This window comes from Cyprinus carpio, chromosome B3 (assembly GCF_018340385.1).
Source record: "Cyprinus carpio isolate SPL01 chromosome B3, ASM1834038v1, whole genome shotgun sequence".
NCBI classification, from domain to species: domain Eukaryota; kingdom Metazoa; phylum Chordata; class Actinopteri; order Cypriniformes; family Cyprinidae; genus Cyprinus; species Cyprinus carpio.
In genome coordinates this window covers 23301943-23326467 of record NC_056599.1, presented here as the reverse complement: position 1 = coordinate 23326467, position 24525 = coordinate 23301943, and the positions used below count along the sequence as shown (strand labels likewise).

The following is a 24525-nucleotide window of genomic DNA, read 5'->3' as shown; positions in this document are numbered from 1 at the left end:
TCCTTAGAAAGTGAGGTTGAATAGACAACACAAAAAAGTACCCTTTTAAAAATGTTAATGTATGTTTTAATTCTATGACTCTCCTCATTAATGCAACACATTCTTCACATCTTGCTATTTAAAGGAGCAGTTCACCCAAAAATGAAAATTCTCTCATCATTTACTCACCCTGATGTCGTCCCAGATGTTTATGACTTTCTTTCTTCAGATGAACACAATAAAAGATTTTTAGGCGGTATAATCCTTTCACTTTAGAATACACTGATTTATTAACAGGGGTTGTATGAGTTACTGTCTGTCATATTCATTTTTGGACGTCCCATTCACTTGCATTAAACAAAGAGATGATTTTTTTTTTCTAAAACTCTTAGTTTGTGTTCATCTGATAAATGAAAATCATATATCATTTGGATGGCATGAGGGAGGAAAGAATAAAGTTTCTGTTTAATCCACTTCCCTGTATGTGTGTTTGTGTGTGTGTGTGTTCCACTGTGCTGCATTTTAAATGTTGTTGTTGCACTAGATGTATATGTTTGACCTGTGCACTTTGTTTCATTTTCTCCCTTTAACAAAACTTCTGTATATCTGTTAGAAAAAACAAGTACTTCTACTTTTTTAATACTACTAAAGTTGCACTTTCTTATTTTTACTCAAGTATTGTTTTGGCCAGATACTTGTACTTTTAATTGAGTAAAATTTTCACTAAGTATCTGTACTTTTACTTGAACAAAAATTTTCAGTACTTTTTACACCTCTGATGATTCTACAGACTGAAACCCAGCTGAATTTTAATTAAAATATTTCAAGAACTTTTTATTTAAAAAAAAAAAAAAAAAAAAAAAAAAAACCTTGTCACACAGACATTAAGAATCAGGGTATGAATCTCAACAATGGTGACATTCTCCATGCTGCAATGTATTCTGGGTGCATCATACAAAATTCATCCATGGCTTCCAGAATGCATTGCAGCATAAAGCGTGTCACCATTGTTGAGATTTATACACTGATTCTTGATGTCTGTGTACTGATCACCGTAATGGTTATGTCAAACCACACTATTATTTGCAAAAAACCATCAAAAAAAAAAAAATGTATTCTCTGAATTCACTGTAAGTTGCTTTGGATAAAAGCATCTGCTAAACGTATAAATATAAAAGCAGAAATAAAGTCTATCTAATTTTTAAGTGAAGCTGGTAATGCTGTTTTTTGGAGTTATTTGCTTTGGAGCTTGACATTAAACAAAGGTTGGGTTTTCACTTTCAATCGAAATTTGACTTCTGAGCAATGTCCACTTTTTGGAGAAGCACCCGGCTGCAGCCTGTAGATCGAGGTGGGGCTGCACGTGTCGCCCCGCCCCTTACCTACTCTGATTGGTTCGATCGTCTTTCATGTTGGTATGTGATAGGGAATGTGTGTGTAGTTGGTGTAGGATGGAGTATGTTGTTTAAAAAGCTAAAAACACTGTGCAGTTTTACAAAGCCTTCATTATAATGCACAGAAGAAGAAGAAAAACATTAACCTTTAACTCGCCATGTTCCTGAAATTATTGTTTTGCTAAATTAAGCTGATCTTTAGGCTAACAGACGAACAACCAACTACATTTAGTAAATGAATTGGGTTTATTATCCACAGAGGGAGGATCAGGTCTTCAGATAGAAGAATTAAATATGAATTAAATAATTTTTGAAAATTTGATTGTTTCATATCATCATAGTATGAGAAAGGAAATGAAAAGGATATATCAGTATTGTTTCAATTTATACAGCATGACCCTGTTTTTATACAGTCTATGAGCATGACAAGACAATTATTGTTACATATAATTATCTGTCATGCAGTTGATAAATGACACCACAGTAGGCTAATGTGTCTGCTGTGTGCCATTTACATTTTTATAAAACTTTAATTTTCTTTACTACATTGCAAAGTAAAGACTTTTTCCTCCCCTTTATTTCAGGAAAATATGCTGTTCCTCATTATTTTAAAGTGAAGAAATCGAGAAACTTTTATTTCTATCGGCCAGTGATGATTCTGAAAGGACATACCTGTAATCTTTTGCTATAGTTACGAATGCAGTTTCATGCGCATCATGTTCTTATTTTAGTGCAGTTGTCTCACAGCCACTGCAGTCAATTACTGAGATAAACTTTATAAAGTATTATCTATTTATATTAAATTAATATATTAAATTTGTATCTTTTCCGATACCCGTTTTGGAAAACCATTGGCCTAAAAAGAAAACGCTTAACGTGGCGTAATGCATTAAAACGTGTTTTAAAAAGAACAAACTCAGTAAACATTTTTAATAAAGCATTCTATTCAACACAAGCAGGTTATGGGAGGAAAATGCTTAACATGTAATTAAATGCGTCGCGTTCGTATTCTGGGCTCATATCTGCTTGTCTGTGAATAGAATGCTTTATTAATAATTTGTTTACTGAGTTTGGTCTTTTTAAAACACTTTTAATGCATTAAGACACGTACCTTCTCGTTAAGCATTTTAGAATGTCCCAATGATTCATTTGTGAATTTGACTGATCCAGAAGATTAAACTCGCAGCAGCTTCAATAAATCAGATATAGTGAACATAAACAACTGTGCATTATAATGAAGGCTTTGTAAAACTGCGTTTTTAGCTTTTTAAACAACATACTCTGTCCTACACCAACTACACACACATTTCCTATCATGTATTGTAACGTTTTCACACACTCTTTGGTTTGGGTGGTTTTCTTTTATGCTGGGGTGCCAGACAGGATTTCTGCCATTAATTTAGTTCAGTTTACGAAAACGTTCGAAGGTCTTGTGCAGTCTGGTTTGTCTTTCACAAAACCCCTCACTTATTTGAGAAAAGAATTGCAATGCAATAATACCCAAAAACAACTCTCTTAAATAGACCACTACTACAATCAATATGACAAACAACTAGAATTCATTCAAATATGTATATTAACAAATATCAACACAGTTCAAATGTCTCAAAAATGACTTTTTGGTTTGAGTATGAAAACGAAAAACAAAAAATAGTTCACAAATTGACCCACCACAAAGCTACAAAAAAGAAACAAAATTATTCCAAGTCACAAGATCAGCAGTAATTCCAACAATTTAATACACATAGTTCCCATAGTCAATAAGGGAAAAACTATAGAAATACATTTCCCCGATGAAAAAAACAGTCAAAAAGTCAAAAGTCAAGTCACTTGAAAAACAGTCATCAGAACTGGCCTAGTAGTGTACTCACAACTTTACTTTTAATAGTCTGGTCCACGTTTTGCTGGAACTTCCCAGACGTGAGTATACAGGCTGTAGGCTCCCAATCCGTCAATTCCGCCCAGGTTTTAGAACTGCTCACTCGTACTGTTAGCCCTGCAGCGTCTAAACGACCATCCGCTATTAACACAATGACGAGGACAACATGTTTTCCTTTGAAGGATCCAGAGCGCGATTGATTAGAACGCAGACAATCCACACTTTTGCCACGGATAAAACAATAAATCGCGGGAGACTTCGAGCGGAGCTCCACGAGGTACACTCACTGGCTTGACTTCCGACAGCCACCTCAACTTCCTTGAGCAATGCACGTCATCCAGATAAAGGTGACTGGGCTGTCCCCCAAGACGTCACCATCTTCGTCATTATCTTGTGATGACCACAGATACACATACTATATACATTTAGATTTGTATGGATAATGACCTCAGATTATTTTACAAATGAAAAATGACTGATAATCTAGGATAAATGAACATTTAATTGCTTATTTCATGACAACATCGTCACACTCCCCCCTCTTTAAGAAAAGCCGGCCATTAGGGTAAGGTGTCAAATCAGATGTCTTCAATATTTTTCTCAGTAAATCCAAGAAACTCCTCTCCATCACTGTCCTCATTAAAGATTTCCAGTAATCGACGTCGTTGTCGTGCTTCAAGTACCTGTGCAGAGGGGAAGCAAGGTTTAATCCTAGAGACGTGTACCACTCTTAAGTCATCTCCAGTGTCCTCCAGGACAATTTCATAGTTCAAAGGTCCTAATTTCTGGACTATCCTGTAGGGCCCTTGCCATTTTGGAGCAAATTTTTGCTGAAAAAAACTTAATTGCCTTGGAATAAGGGTGAGTGCGCATCCAGACTCGGTCCTTCTCCTCAAACACCACTTCTCTCCGATTTTTGTCATAGTTACGTTTTTGACGTTGACGAGCTGAATGTAGTTTCTTCTCAACATACTCATTCATTTGATTTAATTCTGTCAATTTGTCAAAGAAAGAATCATCAGGTGACACATCTCGTGGTTGCAATAGCACATCCATGGGACCTCTGAGCGAGCGATTGAGGTTCAACTCTGCTGGTGTTACTCCTGTGGACTCATGGACGGCAGAATTAAGAGCAAATCTGAACTCTGGAAGGAGCTTATCCCAATGTTTATGATTGTCACTGACGTACAAGGCCACCATCGTTTTGAGCGTACAGTTCATTCTTTCAGTGAGGTTAGTCTGTGGATGGTAGGCAGTTGTCATTTTGCGCCCGATGTTCCATTTTTTACAGAGCTCCTGGAACACGGAGGAGACAAACTGTGATCCCTGATCAGACAAGATGTAATCTGGGACCCCCCATCGGGTAAGTATTTCTCTGATAAGTATCTGTGTGACAGTTTCAGCTGTGGCCTTGCGCAGACTAAAAAGCTCAATCCAACGAGAATAATAGTCCACAAAAACTATCAGAAAAACATTCCCAGAGGAGCTCCTAGGGAATGGCCCCATCAAATCCACTCCCAGCATTTCCCATGGACGTTGTACAATGGTTTGTTGCAAGAGACCGGAAATTCGACGACATTCAGGCTTGTAACGTTGACAAATGGGACAGTTTTGTACAAACTCTTTGACATCTTGGTTCAAGTTAGGCCAATACACCAAAGCTTGCAACCTTTTGAATGTTTTGAATCTGCCAAGATGACCAGCAAGAGGGTCTTCATGAAGAACCTGGAGTAATTGAGATCGGAGAGGTTTTGGTATGTAAACTTGGTACACAATTTTGTGTGGAAACTGGACAACTCTATAGACTTTATCCTCTAATATGGAAAATTTGGTAGAGGAATTGACAGTGATTTCTCCTGATTCTACTATTTGTTCGTACAGATGGTGAATGTCAGTATCCGTCTGCTGTGCCTTCCAGATGTCATGGTCAGAGATTGGCAGATCTTCTATTTTTTCGGATTTCACTTTTAACTTCAAAGATAGAGCAGTGGAACAAGTCAGAAGGCCTGGTTCATTCATGTCAAAAGGGGCTCGAGACAAAGCATCAGGAACTGTATTATACTTCCCCTTCCTATACTCCACTGTGAAGTTGAATTTCTGGAGTCGAAGAGCCCACCGAATTAAACGAGTGTTAGGTTTCTGTGTTTTGAAGACCCACATCAAGGAAGAGTGATCAGTAACGACTGTGAAGAATTTTCCTTCCAAATAGTACCTCCATTTTTCGAGGGCCCACACGACTGCCAAACATTCTTGCTCGGTGGTCGTGTAATTTCTTTCTGCCGGATTTAAGGTACGACTGGCAAATGCCAGGACTTCCTCTGTGCCCAGTCCTGTTTGCTGCACGAGAACAGCTCCTAAGCAAACCTCACTTGCATCAGTGTAGATGACAAATGGTAGATTCAAATTAGGATGTCCCAACACCGGTGGAGACACAAGGAGCTGTTTCAGAGCTTGGAAGGAAGTTTGACATTGCGAAGTCCAAAGGAATTTGATACCTTTCCTTTTTAAGGCATTCAGGGGTTCAGCCACTTGAGAGAAGTGTGGTACAAACCTATGATACCAACAAGCCATGCCTAAAAATCTCTGGACTTCCTTTATGTTCTTTGGTACAGGAAAATCTTAGACTGCTCTGGTTTTCTCTGGATCTGCCTTGATTCCTGTAGCAGTCACAATGTGTCCAAGAAACTTCAGAGAAGTACGGAAGAAATGCGTTTTCTTCATATTAACAGTCAGGTTAGCCTCTTTCAATTTATCCAACACAGCCTGGATGTCCTGAAAGTGCTGTTCTATTGATGAAGAGTAGATGATTATATCGTCCAAATAGACAAAAGAGTTCTTACGCTGTAGCTCTCCCAGGACTCTCTCCATCAAACGCTGGAAGGTTGCTGGTGCATTTTTTAAGACCAAAAGCCATGACCTTAAAATTAAATAGCAACTGACTGCAAATTAAGGCAGTTTTATCTTGACTGTCCTCTTCCCTTCGAACCTGCCAATATCCACAGTTGAGGTCCAAGGTGGAAAAAACAACAGCACCACTCAAGGACTCAAGAATTTCCTGGATTGTAGGAAGTGGATAGGCATCTGATTGAGAGACTGAATTTATCTTTCGGTAGTCTACGCAGAAACGATAACCACCTGTTTTCGTCTATGAAAGACGATCGAACCAATCAGAGTAGGTATGGGGCGGGGCGACACGTGCAGCCCCGCCCTAGGTGCAGCCCCTCCTCGATCTGCAGGCTGCAACCGGGTGTACTTGACATTTTGTGTGATGGGAAGCTTTATTAGAATGTTAGAGGATAATGTTCTAACAATTATATCAATAAACATTTTTAGAATGTTTTTAGAGAATGTTATCCTAACTTTTAGCAGAACATTCTGGGAATTAAAATAAAACTTGCCGCTGAAAACATTCCCAGAACATGAAAAATCTCTAGATGGGAAGGTACGCGATGTTCGACACGACTGATTGCTTAGTTAGCAAAGTAAATGCATAAATCACACCTCATAATGCTGTAGTTACGCTCACATTTGCAGTGTGAAACCAGCATGAGGATCGCACTGCCATTCTGCTATTAAGTTTAGAGCAGTATTTTGATTTTCTGTCGTGATTGTGTAAAATTTCACCATTGTATGTCATTCAGGCTGCATCGATAATTGTAAAAGTAACTGATCATCGTTTTTTTTGCCTTTTCTCTGTACAAAAACCCCAAGAGAAGCAGGTCGTGGTGATGACGAGAAGAGGCTGGATAGTAAATCTATTAATTGTGTCACTGACACTGACCCACTTCCTGTCACTCAGTAAATGAATCATATTATTGCGTGTTTTTGAAAGGTTTGATTATGTTCGGTTTAATAACATCACCTTTGCGAGTATGACTCTCACTCAGCTTGAATTAGCAGAACTTGAACAGGGACATTAAAACACAAATAAAGCTTAATGTTGCTTAATGTACCAAGACAGTGATCAAGACAAAATTTTAAAGCATATTATGTGAAGATTCGCACATAAGCCCAAAATGTGAATGCATTTATTTACACGTTGAACGCTTATGCTCCGCCATTGAGATGGTGATAGACCACATTCTGTTCACACCTTAATAATAAAGCATTTGTGCAGAAACACTGATGCACCCAAAATTTGAACTTTAAATACTGTCAGCATATGCATAAGCGCGTTTTTAGTTTTTATAAAAGGAGGAAAATGCTTTGCGTGTATTCTTAGCATCACTGTCTTACTACATTAAACAAGCATTTTAAAATGCTACAAAACTGTACACGCGCTTCAAATGATTTAATTTTAGTTGTCATTTGTTTAAATAAATATAAACATACAGTGTGAATGAAGAATATGAATATTTAACTTCAAGGTAAAAACAAAAGAGACAAGAATGTATCCGTATTAATTTCAGTTTTTTTATATATTTTTCTCTCCCTATATATATATATATATATATATATATATATATATATATATATATATATATGTATGTATGTATATATTTATATATAATGTATTGTATGTATTCCTTTAATAAAACAACATGCATTTTTATTTATTTTGACAGATAACTTCTTGGGGAAAAATATATTTGTCTGTACACTGATTAAGAAATTGTTGCATGTTTTATGAATTATTTCCTTTATTTTAGTAAAATGTGAGGCACTGTATAATTTCGTTCCCATTATTTAGGTCTAATTAAAACAAGAAACGAATAAATTAAACCTGCACGATTTAGCTAAATCATTGAAACTCTAAAGAATGGACGGATTAATAAAACGTCATCACGTTTAAACTCAAGTTCTCTCATTATAATCAACAAAATGCACACAATGTAAAAAAAAATTAATTAATTGACAACTTCAGTGATTTTAAATGGGGTCTTCTTTACTTGCTTTCATATAATTTAAGTAAAAAAATTAATATAATTGCAGCCGCATTTAAATGCAGTTGTGTAAAATGTCAGAGTGCAAGATTTGCGCGGCGCGAGTCATGCTGAGTGCGACGTGCAGCATTTATTCTTATTTGTTTTATCTTAATTACAAATCTTGTTTGGTTTTATTTTGGATAATTGCATGTAAAAAATAATTTACGTTGTAATGCATATGCAAAATGTGAATTAATATTCATATTCAAATGTTTGTGCGAAAATTATTAATGCGCATTCATGACAGGGAGGCGCCCTTGAATTTTTTCCTGATAATGAATTAACTTAAAATTGTGGTGTCTCACATACATGAGAAATATATCTACAGCTTGAAATGTCTTTTAAACGAATCAATTCAGAACGAAAGCATTATGTAATCTGTGAAGATTGCATTTCTCTCTTAAGGACGCGTCCATGTGGAGAGAGCCAGCACTGTGAATTTCATCTTGCAGCCGACAAGAAAACATTTGTTTATTAATAAATGATTAAAATGTCTCCTTTTTCACAATTATTAGGCTACTTCTGCCTGTGCTTTATGGCAAACTTAATGCATGTGCTTGAGCGTGGAATATATCAAGGCTCATTATGGATTATAGATGTAAATTTAATATAAACCTGTGATTAGTTGAATAATGACAAATGAACGACTAGTAACTAGAAAAATCTTACGTGGATGGGTGACCTATTAAATACCCTCTAGACATCTCTGTTAAAGTTTTTAAAGAATTTTATACGCGTTTGCATAAATTCTGCTTTCAGAACGGTTTGTAATGGAGAGATGCCTTAACAACGATTTTTCCTCTGAAACACAAAAACGAAAATTGAAATAAAATTGATGTTTTATGTTTTGAGAATGGCCAACCCTTCTCTGCAGATATTGTTGCTTCTGATTTGTGCATTGTAAATAGGCTACAAAAAAAAACAAAAAAAAACAAAAATGATGTCTCCAAAAACTGCTAACCGTTTCTGTCACATCTGTAATGCATGTGTATTTCCCAAATCTAGAATAGCCTATAAAACATATTCATAGACGGCTACTTTACTGATGTCTGGACTCTGTTTTTTTTATTTAGAAAAACATAAAGAGATGGTTCAATATATTGGTTATGAATATGCTACATTCTGTGATCATTTATATTTCATAGTCTAAAAAATATTGTTTCGACGAAACAAAAAAAAAATAATGCAACAGTTTGCATCTTTTTTTTTTTTTAGTTAAGGCAACTTCCTCTGAAATTAAGTTATAATAACTAATAAACTATATTGCGCTATACAGTAGTCAACATTTGAAGTGGATCAAAACCTTTCTTCTAAGTTGTCCTAAAACCAAAATGACGAGTCCAATCTAAACCTGCTCTGCAAGTTTGAAAACCTCATAAGACACTGTCCATATGAAAGAGCAAGGAATTCACACCTTTATCTCGACCCCCACAAGCTATACAGAGCTACCCCCAGCCCCCTCCAGCTGAACTGAACTCAGTCTGTTTTTGGGCTGTGAGGAACGGTGTGTTGTCATGTTACTGGGTTGAATCATGCCTGCACACACAGTAGCTGTACTCTTTATATTGATTATTATCTCGCAGCCGGTATTATTATTTTCACCAGACCATAATAATAACAAATTATCAATTGATAATTAATCATTTTACGAAAATCATTGTTATTTGTGAAGGTAGTGTTCGCTGAAGGCTTTAAGACCAAGAGAAATCCTCCGTCAGCTGCTCCCACTTCACAGCGTGCAGGACTCGCGCAAACTGACCCAACATTTAGCAAGGCAGGAAAACATTCAGTCTGCCTGAAGGAAGACATATTTCATTGTAAGTTAATGCTGTTAAATAGAGAGTTAAATAGAGAGAGATAGAGAAAAAAAACAACAACAACGACAACAACAAAAAAAAAAAAAACTAGTGTAGCCTATTCTTAAACTTGGAGCTCATTATATTGAAGTACAAATCCAAACACCAGAAGCAACCTACACTCTCAATGTTCTTTCATTGAAAAGTAGGCTATGCATTTTATTTATTCACAGGCTATATGGTTGAAATAATATTTTAGTTCAAAACTTTAAGTTCCATTGTTCATTGTTATTTAAAAAAAAAAAAAATGCTTTATTGGCTAACGTTTCATAGACCTTCAGTTGTTATGCTTTAAAATCCCATGCCATTTGTAAGTTCACAGTATTTTCACCTCCTAAATCACTAACCTTTAAAGTCACAATTCTATAATGGTCAAATTTACTCAGGCCGATGGCATTTTTTAATGGCATTATTATTATTATTATTATTATTATTATTATTATTATTATTTTATTTAGAATAATTGTAGTCTACATGAATAGGTGAAGCAAAACAAATATGACAAATATTTGGATCGTCCCTTACTTTTTTCCCTTATTTTCTTAAAGAATAAACACTTATTTTCTACAAGAATAAACATGATAACATATTATTAATTCATAGAAATAATTTAAGCAGTTAAAACCATTTTTTTTTTTTTTACTTGAACTTCAATACTATTAAACTGACTTTAAAATCTCAAGGAGTTTATAAGTTAAAACGGGTAAATTGTCACAGTGCATGTTAAATAGACTAAATTAACTTGTGTTAACAATATAATTAGAACTAACAATATAATTTGATTTTTTTTTAAATGAACAATTCCTGTATAAAATGGGACAGCAACCTTTATATCACACATTTTTAAATCGTCCACAGCTGAGCAACGCAGGAGGCGGATCTGCACCAGAGCGCATGAAGTGAATGTGCTGCACAAAGTCAATTTCAGATGCATTGAAAAAAAGAAAGAAAAAAAAAAAAAAAAAAAAAAACCTGGATAGCCTAGATTAAGCCCAGACTCTGTTCTGATTAATCGCCTATTTTCGTTTGCTGCATGTTTTTTTATTAAATTAAATTAAATTAATTAAATTAATTTAAATTAATTAAAATAAATTAAGTTCGTGAGAGGAAAAAAATATATAAGTCATGTATAAGTTTAATTTTATTACATTCAGAAATAATAACTGCTGGCGTAATAATGTTATAATGTACCAACAGGATATTTTTAGTTCCCTTCACTTTACAACAAATCCTTTAAATTTAACAAATTTATCAGAGCAGAACAAGAATTACAAATATATATGTCTAATGGATAAATATAATTGCAGTATATAATAATATAGGCTTAGCTATAAACAAACAAAAAAAGAAATGAATATTAATTTAGAGCGAAACATAAGGTAAGGTTGTCGCTCTCTCATTCGGGAGAAATCCAAACGTTTCCATATTTGTGATGTTGCCCATTTGAAGCTTAACTATTATTTATGAGGTTAAATAGGCTTTGTAGTTCATGCGTGTTTCGGTATCCCCATACGGAAAGGTAATATATTCACATATATGTGAAGCACTGTTAAATATATTGAAATATATTTTGAAAATCTATTTTAAAAATACATATGTTGTGTGTGTGTGTTACATTATATTCAGGCCTCAAATAACTTTTAATCAATGTGTTTTTGCAGTGCAGCAATGCATTTTGTTTCTACACTATGTTTACCATTTTTTTAAAGCTATTATATATTATATTATATTATATTATATTATATTATATTATATTATATTATATTATATTATATTATATTTTATATTCTATATTATATTCTAATTCTATTTAGGCCTACTATCAACTTAATATGTTATCAAGTGTCGGGACAAGTTTATAATTTTATGTACTATGTAAACGCTGTGTAATGTGTTTGATGGGCGCGCGCGTTGAACATTCGAGGCGCATTTAAACTGGAGTGGAGGGAGTTACCATGGAAATGGGGCGGCAACTCAGCTGACAAGTAGCAAATCTCTCCGTCTCTCACTGTTGTTTTTACTGCTTTCAGGCAAGTTTAGTCCCTAAAATTACACAAATAATACATACAACTTTTCCTGACACTTTCTTACATGTAATTGACACGTTTCTGTTGAATATTTACTTTACAGAAATGGTTCAGTGTCATGGGAATAAGTCCGTTAGCATCACAACCGTGAGCTAACAGAGGCTAACTATAAGAGGTAAGCTAGCTATAGATTTGAGCTCTTATTTATGAAAGTTTGGGATTTTAATCACATATTATGTGTAGATGAGTTTTTTTTTATAGCTTTGTAAATGTTTTGCTGGCAATTTGTTAATGGATGAATTAAAAAAAAGCTAATTAATTTAAACGTTCTGTATAATATGGTATCATCCTGTATTTAACGCTTTAAAGAAGCATTATGAAAGCTGTATTGAACGCAGTGTCCCGTATTTAAGGCATATGCTGTATGACCACCTAGACCATACGAATACCAAACTCTAAGCTGAGAATCTATTTTTCTTTTTTGACCAGTGTTTGATTTGTGAGCATAGCTGTTCGAGGGAGGCTTTAAGACCAAGCGGAATCCTCTGCCGGCTGCTCGCTCCCGCTTCACTGCGAGCGCGTCTCGCGCTAACCGAGTTAGGTTTTTTAACGCTCGCGTTTCGACTTCAGCTAACGTTAATCAGTTTGGGTGAACTGATTAACATATGCATAACATAAGCATATGCCTTAAATACGGGACACTGCGTTCAATACAGCTTTCAAACAACGCGATTCCAACATCCAGCCATGCAAGAAAACGTGCATTTTACCTGAGGGAAGACAGAATCAATAAGGAAAGTCGTCTTTCTTTAATGTAGGTAATGTTGTTAAATACCTAGATGAAACAATTTATATTTAAATAACTTACAGCGTACTCTTAACCTTGAATATCACTCTTAAACAACAAAACGACCAATGAAGTGTCAAGCACCCAAAGCAGTCCATTAATTCTAAAGTTATCCTTAATTGAAAAATAAGCATTTCCATTTGTACTGTAGTAGGCCTACTGTATAGCTATTACACACATGCAAATCAGAGTCAGAAAGAGCTTTATTGCCAAGTATGTTTGCACATACAAGGAATTTGTTTTAGTGTCACAACCTTCCAGAACACAGAGACAACAACAAAACACAGATAATAAAAAATAAGATGTGAACAGATAAATTAAAAATTTGATAAAATAAAGAAAAAACTGTAATTTTGTGGAATAGCCTATCATTGCAATTTAACATAACAGTTTTATATTTTAATATACTTTAAAATATAATTGATTCCTGTAAAGCCATGCTAAATTTTCAGCATCATTATGATCCTTCAGAAATCATTAATTCCAATCAGTGTTGGAAACAGTTGTGCTGCTTAATATTTTTCGGGACCTGTGATGTTATTTAAGGATTCTTTGATAAATAAAAAGTATAAATAACAGTATTTATTCAAAATATATATTTTTTTTTGTGTTTTTTTTTTTTTGTTTTTTGTGTGTGTGTTAAATATACACTACTGCATTTCTTTCTTTTTTTTTTTTTTAAACGAAACTTTTAGAAAACTTTTATTCAGCAAGGATTACGGTGTTAAATGGATAAAAAGTGATACTGTTAGAATATTGTCAAAATTTCTATTTTTGAATAACTTCTGTTGTTTTTAACTTTTTATTTTATTTATGGAAAACAGGTTCCAAAAAAATTAAGCAGCACAACAGTTGATAATATTATCAACACTGATAATAACTCATCATATTAGAAATGATTTTCTGAGTAATGATGCTGAAATACAGTGCTGCGTCACACAAGTAAATTACTAAAAATGATATTTAAAAGTATAATAAGAAAGGAAACCAATATTAGAAATTGCAATAATATTTCACAATATTACTATTTTTGTGTATTTTTGATAAACTAAATTCAACCTTGATGAGCATAAGAGACTCCATTAAAAAACATTAAAAATTTAAACGATATATACCCGTTTATTTATATATATATATATATATATATATATATATATATATATATATATACGTATATATATATATACACAATATATTTCACCTATATCATCAAGCATCTTTAAAACCTAAAAACGTAATTTCTGTTTTCTTAAGATTTTTTGTATGTTCTGTACATTATTCTTTCTCTTTTCTGCATTTCACCTCTGCTGTAGTTTATTTCTAATAAATCCGACATTGTATACTATGTATTGTTGGCTCTGTGACACATTGTTTATTTTCCTATATTCTTCCATGCTGATGACCGTGCAGCAGAGTTGGAGTGGACCTCTTGTTGAAGAACTTCTCCAGGCACTATGAACCATCTGACTAGTAAGAAAAAACCTCAAACATTCAGAAGTTTATCAGATATTAAAAATATATGTCAAATAAATATCAAATATTTTTTGAGTCCTGTATGTCTTACAAGGCCATCCTGTTTAACACTGCACTGAGGACACTACAACCAGAGAGGTACAACATAATTCAAAATGAGACACAGATGATAATAAAAAAAGTGCTTTGAAATGAAAATTAATACTGGTAAGATAGAACCGAGTACTGTGACTGTGCCTCACTTCAAAGTGAAACAGCCTGTAATGGTCATCTGCCATGCCAGATCGATGGTGAAGGTGGAAATTATAAGTAAGATTTTCTAAACTTTAAATGTAGTAAAGTGTTTGTTCAAGTAGACTTTGTTGCTTGTGGAAACCTCACACAAGCCTGAAAGGTGCTTTAAACTTAAAATCTTATTTGTACTCTTGAAAAACTGTTCACCAAAGACTAAATTTCAGTCCTGCAGAATTTTCTGCACACTTCACCACCAAGATCAAAATGAGCATTGTGAATGTAAAAGCTTCACATTACATTTATAACAACCATTGTTAATATTTGAATTATATTGAATTATATTATGCCTTCACTCTAAAAAATGCTGGGTTAAATATAACCCAGTGCTGGGTTAAAAAGGGACCAACCCAGCGGTTGGGTTGTTTTGACCCAGCGGTTGGGTTATTTTGACCAGAGGTGGGTAGTCCAGGGGTCAGAAAGTAAAAGTCCTGCCATATTTTTGCTCCGTCCATGAACTCAGCAGCTGATTTCACCAGAGGAGGAACCAAGTCATTCCTTTCAAGTCACAAACAAGTCTCAAGTCAAATCCCAAGTCCTCAAAGAGTTAAAGTTAATGAGATAAATAAGTGATTAATTAAATGATGATTGTGCATTAATGATGAACACATGCTGTTATTGGAAATTACAGAGGATCAGATGTTGATGTTTTATTGGTTAAAATTATGCCACCATCATGGAGATCAGTGTTTGATTTAGTTGTGCTCTTGACCCTTGACTTGTTGCGCTAGATCTCTCTCTCTGTAGAAATGCATGTGCTGTGTTTTACAATGATGAGATATTTGCTGTTTATATGTGATGAAACAAGCCTCATGAAATGGCCTGATTTCATTTAAAATAACTTGCTTCCATTTACATGTTCAGGTTTTGCCTTCAGAACTATGTGAAACTACAGAACACTGGTGTTCTAAAACATATAGTGAATTAATAAAAAAAAAAAGTATATGTGTGTGTGTGTGTATATATACATATAATACACCAAAAAATAAAAAAACTACTATACTATTTAGACACAGAGAGACATCAAGAACCAGTATACCAATCTCAACAATGGTGACAATCAACAAAATGCTTCATGATGCAATGAATGCTGGGTAAACACCATAGTAAAAACTCCCATCATGCACTGCAGTATGAAAAATTATTGTCACCACTGTTGAGGATAGTATGATAAATGTTCATGGCTAAATTCCTGAGCTGATATAGCTTCTTTTTTTATTCAATATTGACACATTAAGGTGGCATTTGTTTAATAGTTTTTTTTTTTTTTTTTTTGTAGTTATACAGTACCTGAACAATAAACCAAAGAGAGAGACCGCTTTACAATGTTTATTTACCATGAGTTATTAGCAGAAATCACAAGTTACTCTGCTACTGGTCAAGTACTTCTTTTGATGCAGCAATGCACAAATGTTTGCTGTGAAACAATATTGCAATTGCTTAGAAACCAACTACTTTGAGTTATTAAAAGGGTCAAGAGACTAATTAAAGCAAACCTTGACCACAGTTATGGTGGCATCTTGTGTGCTTTTAAAAAAAAGAAATAAAATCAGTATATTTCATCCAGGGCTGTGCCTGGAGTCGGTTGTAGTTCGTGTGTTTCTCTTTTCTTCTGTTAAGTTGATTGTTAACAGGAGGTGTTAATCACTAATGCACAATCTTCATTTAATTAGTCACTTAATTATCTCATTAACCTTTAACTCTTTGAGGACTTGGGATCTGACTCGAGACTCGTTTGTGATGTGAAAGGAATGACTTGGTTCTCCTCTGGTTAAAACAGCTTGCTGAGTTCATGGGTGGAATAAACATATGGCGGGGCTTTTACTTTCTGACCCCTGGACTTTATACCTCTGCCAACTGCTGGGTCAAAACAACCCAACTGTTGGGTTGGTCCCTTTTTAACCCAGCGTTGGGTTATATTTAACCCAGCATTTTTTAGAGTGTTGATAGTGGACAATACCGGATTTTTTGACCAAACATATTTAGGGTTCAGATCGCGCTATACGTGGAGAATAATGCACACTTTTTTTTAAAAAAAATGGCATTTATCAGTTTTTGCAAATGAACATTTCACACTTGCCATATTCCAACAGTGTGAACGCACTGACCAAACAAAACAAAATTGGTGGCAGTGTGAAATGACCATAATGCTGTATGTTGGGTGTGAGATTCATTAAACTTGGTTTGCTATAATACATCTATTCAGAAGTGCACCAGTGTGATATATATCCATGTATATCCATAAAGTCATATCTATTGCCGCGTTTCCACCGAAATTACCCGGAACAATTATACCAGGACTTTTTTCCCCAGGAACTATTTTCCCCCACAGACCTGTTGCTTTCAGCGTTTCCACCGCGGTCTAAAGTACCGTGAAGATTAGGCAAATAGTCTGGTGACGTAAGCCTGCGCGTGTTTCTCAATACAGAGTATGCAAATTTTGGACTTGCATTCTCGGTAGCTCGGACCTTGCGAGTTCGACTCGGGAGTGTGATCTCCCGCGGATGAAACGACGCAAGTCCGGTAATTCTGCAAACAACAGCGTACTTGATAACATCGGTCAGCTCGCCTTGACTACTGCGATTTTCCTCACTGTATATTTACAATAAGACGAAATGGGCTATGATATCAAATACCACTGCCTCCTTTCGTTTTCATTTAAGCATAATAATAGCCGCAGAAATGTACTTCATTCAGGGAAATGTATATATATATATACAGCCTACAATACAATGAAATTAAATATTATATCAATTTCCTTTTTATTTTCATTTTAAAGGGTTAGTTCAGCTAAAAATGAAAATTATGTTATTAATGACACCCTCATGTCGTTCCAAACCCGAAAGACCTCCGTTCATCTTCAGAACACAGTTTAAGATATTTAAGATTTAGTCCGAGAGCTTTCTGTCCCTCCATTGAGAATGTATGTACGGTATACTGTCCACGTCCAGAAAGTTAATACAAACATGATCAAAGTAGTCCATGTGACATCAGAGGGTCCGTTAGAATTTGTTGAAGCATCGAAAATACATTTTGGTCCAAAAATAACTTTATTCTTTATTCAGGATTGTCTTCTCTTCCGGGTCTGTTGTGAACGCGACTGCTGTGACAGTTGACGTAGGACGCTGCGGACGTGTTTTCTGGTGCGCCCAATAACAAAGATAACACGTCAGAGGCGTCATACGTCAACTGTCACAGCAGTCAGTCGCACAATTGAATGAAGACCAAAGATTACCTGTTAGATTTACACAAACCTTATTATATTTTAAGTTTAACCACTAAAGAGACATCAGAGCCAGCGGCACATATCAGAAGGACTAGCCGAGGTGAAAGTGCTCTAGGCGGATACATGAGCAATGAGCTCCCGCTGATCACGTGGAGCTGACCGTCTCCGAAATCGGTGAAACACATTTTTAAATAGGCGCTGTCTTTATAAATAAACCACAGATTTGAGTTTTAAACAACTACATTCTTGCCTGAAATACTTTTAAAACTACATTTCATGAAACAATAACAGTAATATTTTGAAAATTATCCGAATAAATGGTGGTTGAAATCACAATGCTGCGTGAACTCAACCAATCAGCATGTTTAGTGCTCAAGTCCCGCCCCTAAAAAGTTCCGGACCTTTGAAAAAGTACTACCTCGCCAGCAGGGACTTTCTGAGGGGCATTTTTCTAACCGGAACTTTATTTAGATCCTGGTTCCTGCGGTGGAAACACACAGAGTACCAGCCCAAAGTCCCTAGTTCCTGGGTAAAGTTCCAGCGGTGGAATCGCGGCTTATGTCCTAGTCTTCTTTCAGTGGTTAAGATCCAATATTTTTTTATGACGGACACAAGTTTCGGAGGCATTGTGTAAACGTGATTGACACAACGTGAGGTCGTATTTATTTTTTAATGTGTGAAAATATCTGACTATAGTGTGCAGTGACCTTAAGGGTTAAGGGTACAAACACTTGACCAGAATCATGTCAAGTAACAACTGACTAATCCAAATGTTTTTTATCTTCTTTCTTGTTTTGTTTTGTTTTGCAGATGCTGTCATGAAAAAAGGTAACTGCTGGACACCTGGGACAGGCCATCAATTCCAAGTTGGCGGAACTGAGGTTTCAACTGAAGAAAAAGGAGACCTGTTAGAGTTTAGAGTTGTCTAATAGAGAGGGTGAAGGAAGAACATCCAAACCCTGCCCCTGGTTCCTTCAAGATTTTTTATGGATTTATATAATTGTGTTTTTTTCGTAAAGACAGTGGCAAAATTAACATGACACTACTTTGATGTTTTGTTCTACAAATTAAACCACACACACACTCCAAAAACACCAATTTTGATACAATTTGCATTTGTAAGAAAAAAAAAATCAAAGTATTGTCATGTTAATTTTGCCACTGCCTTTACTTTACGAAAAAACACCATTATATAAATCCATAAAATCTTGATGGAATCAGGGGCAGGGTTTGGATGTTCTTCTTTCACCCTCTCTATTAGACAACTCTAAAATTGTTTTTTTTTTATTTTTTATTTTTTTTTTAACACAGACTTTATTTAATTAATTAAAAAAAAAAAACTTCTCTTCAAGAATTACTTTTCAGGTTTTAGCATCATCCTTTAGTATTCATAATAGCAATTTCAGTAAAGTTGCTGGTTTGATTTATGTTTTAATTGTGCAGTTTATGTGCATTCTGTTCTTTTGTCAATGTCAGTAAAATTCTTATTTTTCTATAGTAGGTGTTATGTCATCTGAATATACTGCTCATTTTTGCAAGTGAATTTATACTGTCACAGTTTTTAAGTTGCATTGTCTGGGAATTTTTACATTTTTCAGTCTCCAATTTCTGTTCAGTATTTGAATGTTTAAATTCATATATATATATATATCTATATATATATATATATATATATATATATATATATATATATATATATTTATATATATATATATATATATTTACATGTACTGAAATGTAATATGTTAACAAATATTAGAAATTAATACATAGACATATATTGCAAATTAATATATTTACATAGTCTGATATCTTAATGTATTTACATATATGGGGAAATAAATATATGTAAATATTTACAATATAAAATATATTTACATATATATAAATGTAATATATTTACAAGTACTGAAATGTAATATGTTAACAAATATTAGAAATTAATATATAGACATATATTCCAAATTAATATATTTACATAGTCTGATATCTAAATGTATTTACATATATGGGAAATAAATATATGTAAATATTTCCAATAAAAATATATTTACATATGTTTAATATATGTGGAAAATATTAAAAAGCGGCCAAAATCAAATATTTAAATATGTTTTATAAAATATATGTAAATATATTTTAAAATATATTACAAAAATAAATTTTCTTCTATTTAAATGTAAGATATTTCAATATATAAAAATGTATTTATTTTAAATATATTTCGATCTATGTGACTTCTGTATGGGTCATAATTCAAAAAATGCAAAGTGTTAGCAGTTTGAAAAATCAAGAATAATAACAAAGTTAATAATAATAATTGCTAAATGCTGGACCATTCTCTTTTCGCTCTGCATATGAAACCTGAAGATTTTTTTAAAACCAAGAATGGACCGAAATGAAAACATTTAGCTTTTTATCCGTGTGTGTATATATTAGGCCATATATATATTTATCCGTATATATATATATATATATGTATATATATATATATATATACACGTATATATGACTTTTTAATAACAATAGCATGCATAAGATCTTTTGAGTTAAGGTCTTTTAATTTTTGATGAGTAGACTGTAGCCTAAGACTATCCTACATTTTGAAATTAACTCACTGTAAATTTTTTAATGGTTTTTAAAGATGTTACAATGTTATACCATAATGTTATTGTTGTTTTACTTCCTCCTTTTATCTCATTTTACAATTACATTCATTTCGCAATCCGTCCCTTTGCGCCACCTGGCGGTAGTTTCGCGAATGATTTTAACCAGGGCCGGCTCTAGCCCTTTGGTTGCCCTAGGCGAGATTGAGTTTTGCCCATCCCCCCCCCCCCACTACACAAATGCTACAAAGAATGTTCGAGGATATTTACCAACATAAGAAATAAACTTAAGGAAGAAAGAAGATATAGTATAGACCAGCATATAGAGTATAATAGACCAGTAGTGTTTGAAATTAATTAATGAGGAATGTCAATGTTTACTTGGAGACAAGTCACTGAAGTTTTAAATAGTGGTTGAATAAACGGTATTCAAGGGTCTTACTTGCTTCAGGCTGAGTATCCCTGGTCTCAGTGGTCTGTGTTTCACTGGGGCCTGGAATGCTAAATGTGGCCCCTTCACCTGCAACAGCCAGATCAGTGGTGTTAAATTAAATTAGTGAAAATTACTAAAACTGTGATTGAAATTAAATTCATAGGGATGGGATGTTATTGTGATTTCCATGTGTTTTCATTATCTTCTAGTACATATTGTCAGATGGTTGTAAGCTTGAATTAGCTATTCAAAGGGCTAACTTCATTCAGGCTGCGTGTCCCTGGTCTCAGTCGTCTGTCTTTCACTGGTGCCCTGAGTGCTTGATGTGGTCCTGGGTGTCCCTTCACCTTCACCTGTATACAAGCATATTGTATAGCCAGACAAGCAGTGAGTGAAATGATGAATGTGGTTGAACTTCTTTAAGAAAACAAGCTATTGTATTTTAATACATGCTAACCTTTTTCTGTTGTTCTTTAAAGTATGGATGTGGCTTGAATAAATACTATTAAATAGACTCACTTGATGCAGGCTGTGTGTTCCTGGCCTGTGTGTCACTGGTCCCTGGAGTACCACTACTGGATGTCCCTACTCCTGCAGCTGTATGTATTTAAACACATCCATGCTGTTTGTTACACAATTGCATTGGTCATTTCTATCATCCTACCACATAGTTGCATTGTACAAATACATTTTATCTCTGACCATGTAACTTGTAGTAGATAAATTACAAGTTCTACCACCACTACTATTATTACTAATCTATTAGGCTGCTACAAGGCTAAATAATACTACTGATTACAATAAGTAGTATTAATGTGATGTGATTATAAAAGTTATATATAATCACATCACATTATATATTACGGCCTCTGCAAAAATTTCCTGAGTGCATCTGGCCATGGCCAATTAAAAAAAAAAAAAAAAAACATATTTTAGTATATTCCTAGATGAGAACTGTACAGAAGGGTGAACACCACGTCAACACAACTATCAGCATAATGGTTACTGTGTGTGTATGAGCCTGCTAGTTATAATGAATGTAGAGTAGAGAGCAACTGTACTTTTCATAACTAGCATGCATACGTTATCCGAACTACTGGTCTTTTGACATTTACATCCATGTAGGTTATCAGTGAAGTTACGTTTGTTAGTAATACACTGTAAAATCTAATAAGTTGGGCTTACTTAAAAAAAGTATGCAAACTGATTGCCTTGAAAAAACTAATTTAAGTGAAATAGGAATAGTATGTTGTACTGACAAATGCTTAGTTAGTATAGTTAACTTACACAAGAGTTCTAGTAACTAAAAAAGAACTGTAGGGGGTACTTGATCCTTTCATTTCGGTTTACTCACGACTTAGTATAGCTACTCACTGACTCCCAGAATGCATTGCACAGAATAAATTATGCAGTTGCTTTGTTTTACAGTTGTTGTTTTTATTTGCCAATTTTATTTGCTGTCTTGTGTCAGTAGTAGCACAACAAAAAGAGCAAATAAAATGGCTATTGTTACAATTAATGAAAATAAATTAAACTTAATTCTTACCATTGTTGTGATTCACGTGATGAATGTTTAAGTCTGTGTGTGACTTCAGCATATTACCACACACTATTTAAGGATTATATAAAAAGCATATCGAGGTATTTAAGAAAAATAAAATCTCAAAAATCTTTTAATTAAAAAATAGGTAATTTTATAAAAGCAACCTATTTATTACTTCTCTTTGAAATCAAATAACTCTGATTTCATGATGCATTGCTGCATTAACAGAGAAAAAATTATAGTACCATAAATGACGTTTCAAGTGCCCAACCAAAGGGAACGCTAATCACTATAATGGTGAGCTAAAAAAAAATAAAAAGACAATTAGCAACATATTAGTGCACTGCTGCCTCTCACTGGTTTATTAATGTCATTGGGTTCCTTTGTGGCTACTTGAATATTTTAAGTAAGTGTCACTCAAAACAGTAAGTAAATTGTTTTATTTGCCTTGAAAGTAGCTGAAACTTAATAAAACCTAGTAAGTATAACAACTAAGTAAAGATAACTAATTAAATCTAAGTAAGATAAACTATTGGATTTTACAGTGTACGTAGCAAACTAGCAAAGTAACTAGCTAGCTAGTGATAGCTTAGTGACAGCAATGAAACGTTCAAGGTGATGATGCACAATACTAAGCAAATTTATTTAATTTAACACCTTAATGGCTGAGATGAGAAGATTTACCTCTATACTGGGTTTTCCTTTTATCTTCTTCCTTTCTCCGTTTTCGTCCCTGTGCACCGGAGGGTTTATTAGAGCGCTTCATTTTCTTCATCAACTGCGCACTTGCCTAACGTAACGTAACATAACGGCGACCCTAGAGGGCGCCCGCGCCCCCAACATATTTGTCACCCTAGGCAACTATAGCAATCGCCTATAGCAATCGCCGGCCCTGATTTTAACACGTGACTGACTTGCAGTTAACGCCGCGGCACAGCGGTATTACCCATTCTGGTTGTCTACCTACTGTATATATATATATATTACAAGTAGAAACAAATGTATGTGAAAGGAGAATGTGTGTGTGTACGGGTTTAAATATCCTGGTGGGGAATTAAACCTGAATACACACAGACTCATGGGGACTCATTATGGGGACTAGGGTTGCCAACCGTTCTGTAAAATACGGAATCGTCCGTATTTAAGGCATCAAAGAAGCATTCCTTATGAAAGCTATATGGAATGCAGCTTGTCCCGTATTAAAGGCATATGCTGTGTGACCACCTAAAACATATGAATAACAAACTGTAAACTGAGAATTAATCATTCTTTTTTGACAAGTGTTTGATTTGTGAACATTGCCGGTCAAGGGAGGCTTTAAAACCAAGTGGAATCCTCCGCTGGCTGGTCAATCTCGCTTTACAGCGAGTGGAACTTTAGTTCTGTTAGGTCCGGGTTTCGACTTCAGCAAATCAGTTTGAGCAAATGCAAACAATGTGATTCCAACATCCAGCCATGCAAGAAAAAGTGCATTTTCTTGAAGACGTGATCAATAAGGAAAATTGTCTTTCTTTAATGTAGGTAATGTTGTTAAATACCTAAATAAAAACTATTTATAGGCTATTTAAATAACTTCCAGCGTATTCTTAACCTTGAATATAATTCTTAAAACATAAAATGACTAATGAAGTGTCTCAAAGCAGTCCGTATTAAAGGGATGCTCCACCCCAAAATTAAAATTTTGTCATTAATCACTTACTCCCATGTTGTTCCAAAACCGTAAAAGCCTTGTTTGTCTTCGGAACACAATTTAAGATATTTTGGTAATTTTTTTTTTTTTATTATTTAAGGTATCTGTGAGTCTACAGACTGTGTCAGTACACATTCTTTGTGTCTCTCCATATCACCGTATGCTGCGTATGCTCTTCTGTATCATCCGCACCACAAGGACGTGCTGTTTTCTTTCAAATCAAAGCTAAATACACATAGGAACAGCGCATCTTGTGACAAAGGAATTAAGTCGTTATTTTTGTTTTCTTCGCTTACAAAAAGTGTTCCCGTCGCTTCATATAACATAGATTGAATGTCTGATGGCAGATGGAGTAT

At 34.4% G+C, this 24525-nt stretch overlaps 1 long non-coding RNA gene across 1 annotated transcript; it reads right to left on the bottom strand.

Annotated features, from left to right (window-relative positions):
• Nucleotides 1-20896: 20896 nt before the first annotated feature.
• LOC122136552 lies at nucleotides 20897-22056 on the bottom strand. The gene is made up of 3 exons (XR_006154222.1): nucleotides 21456-22056; nucleotides 21197-21289; nucleotides 20897-21023 (listed from the first exon to the last, which is right to left on the bottom strand). It is a non-coding gene; the product is annotated as an uncharacterized LOC122136552 (long non-coding RNA).
• Nucleotides 22057-24525: the final 2469 nt, after the last annotated feature.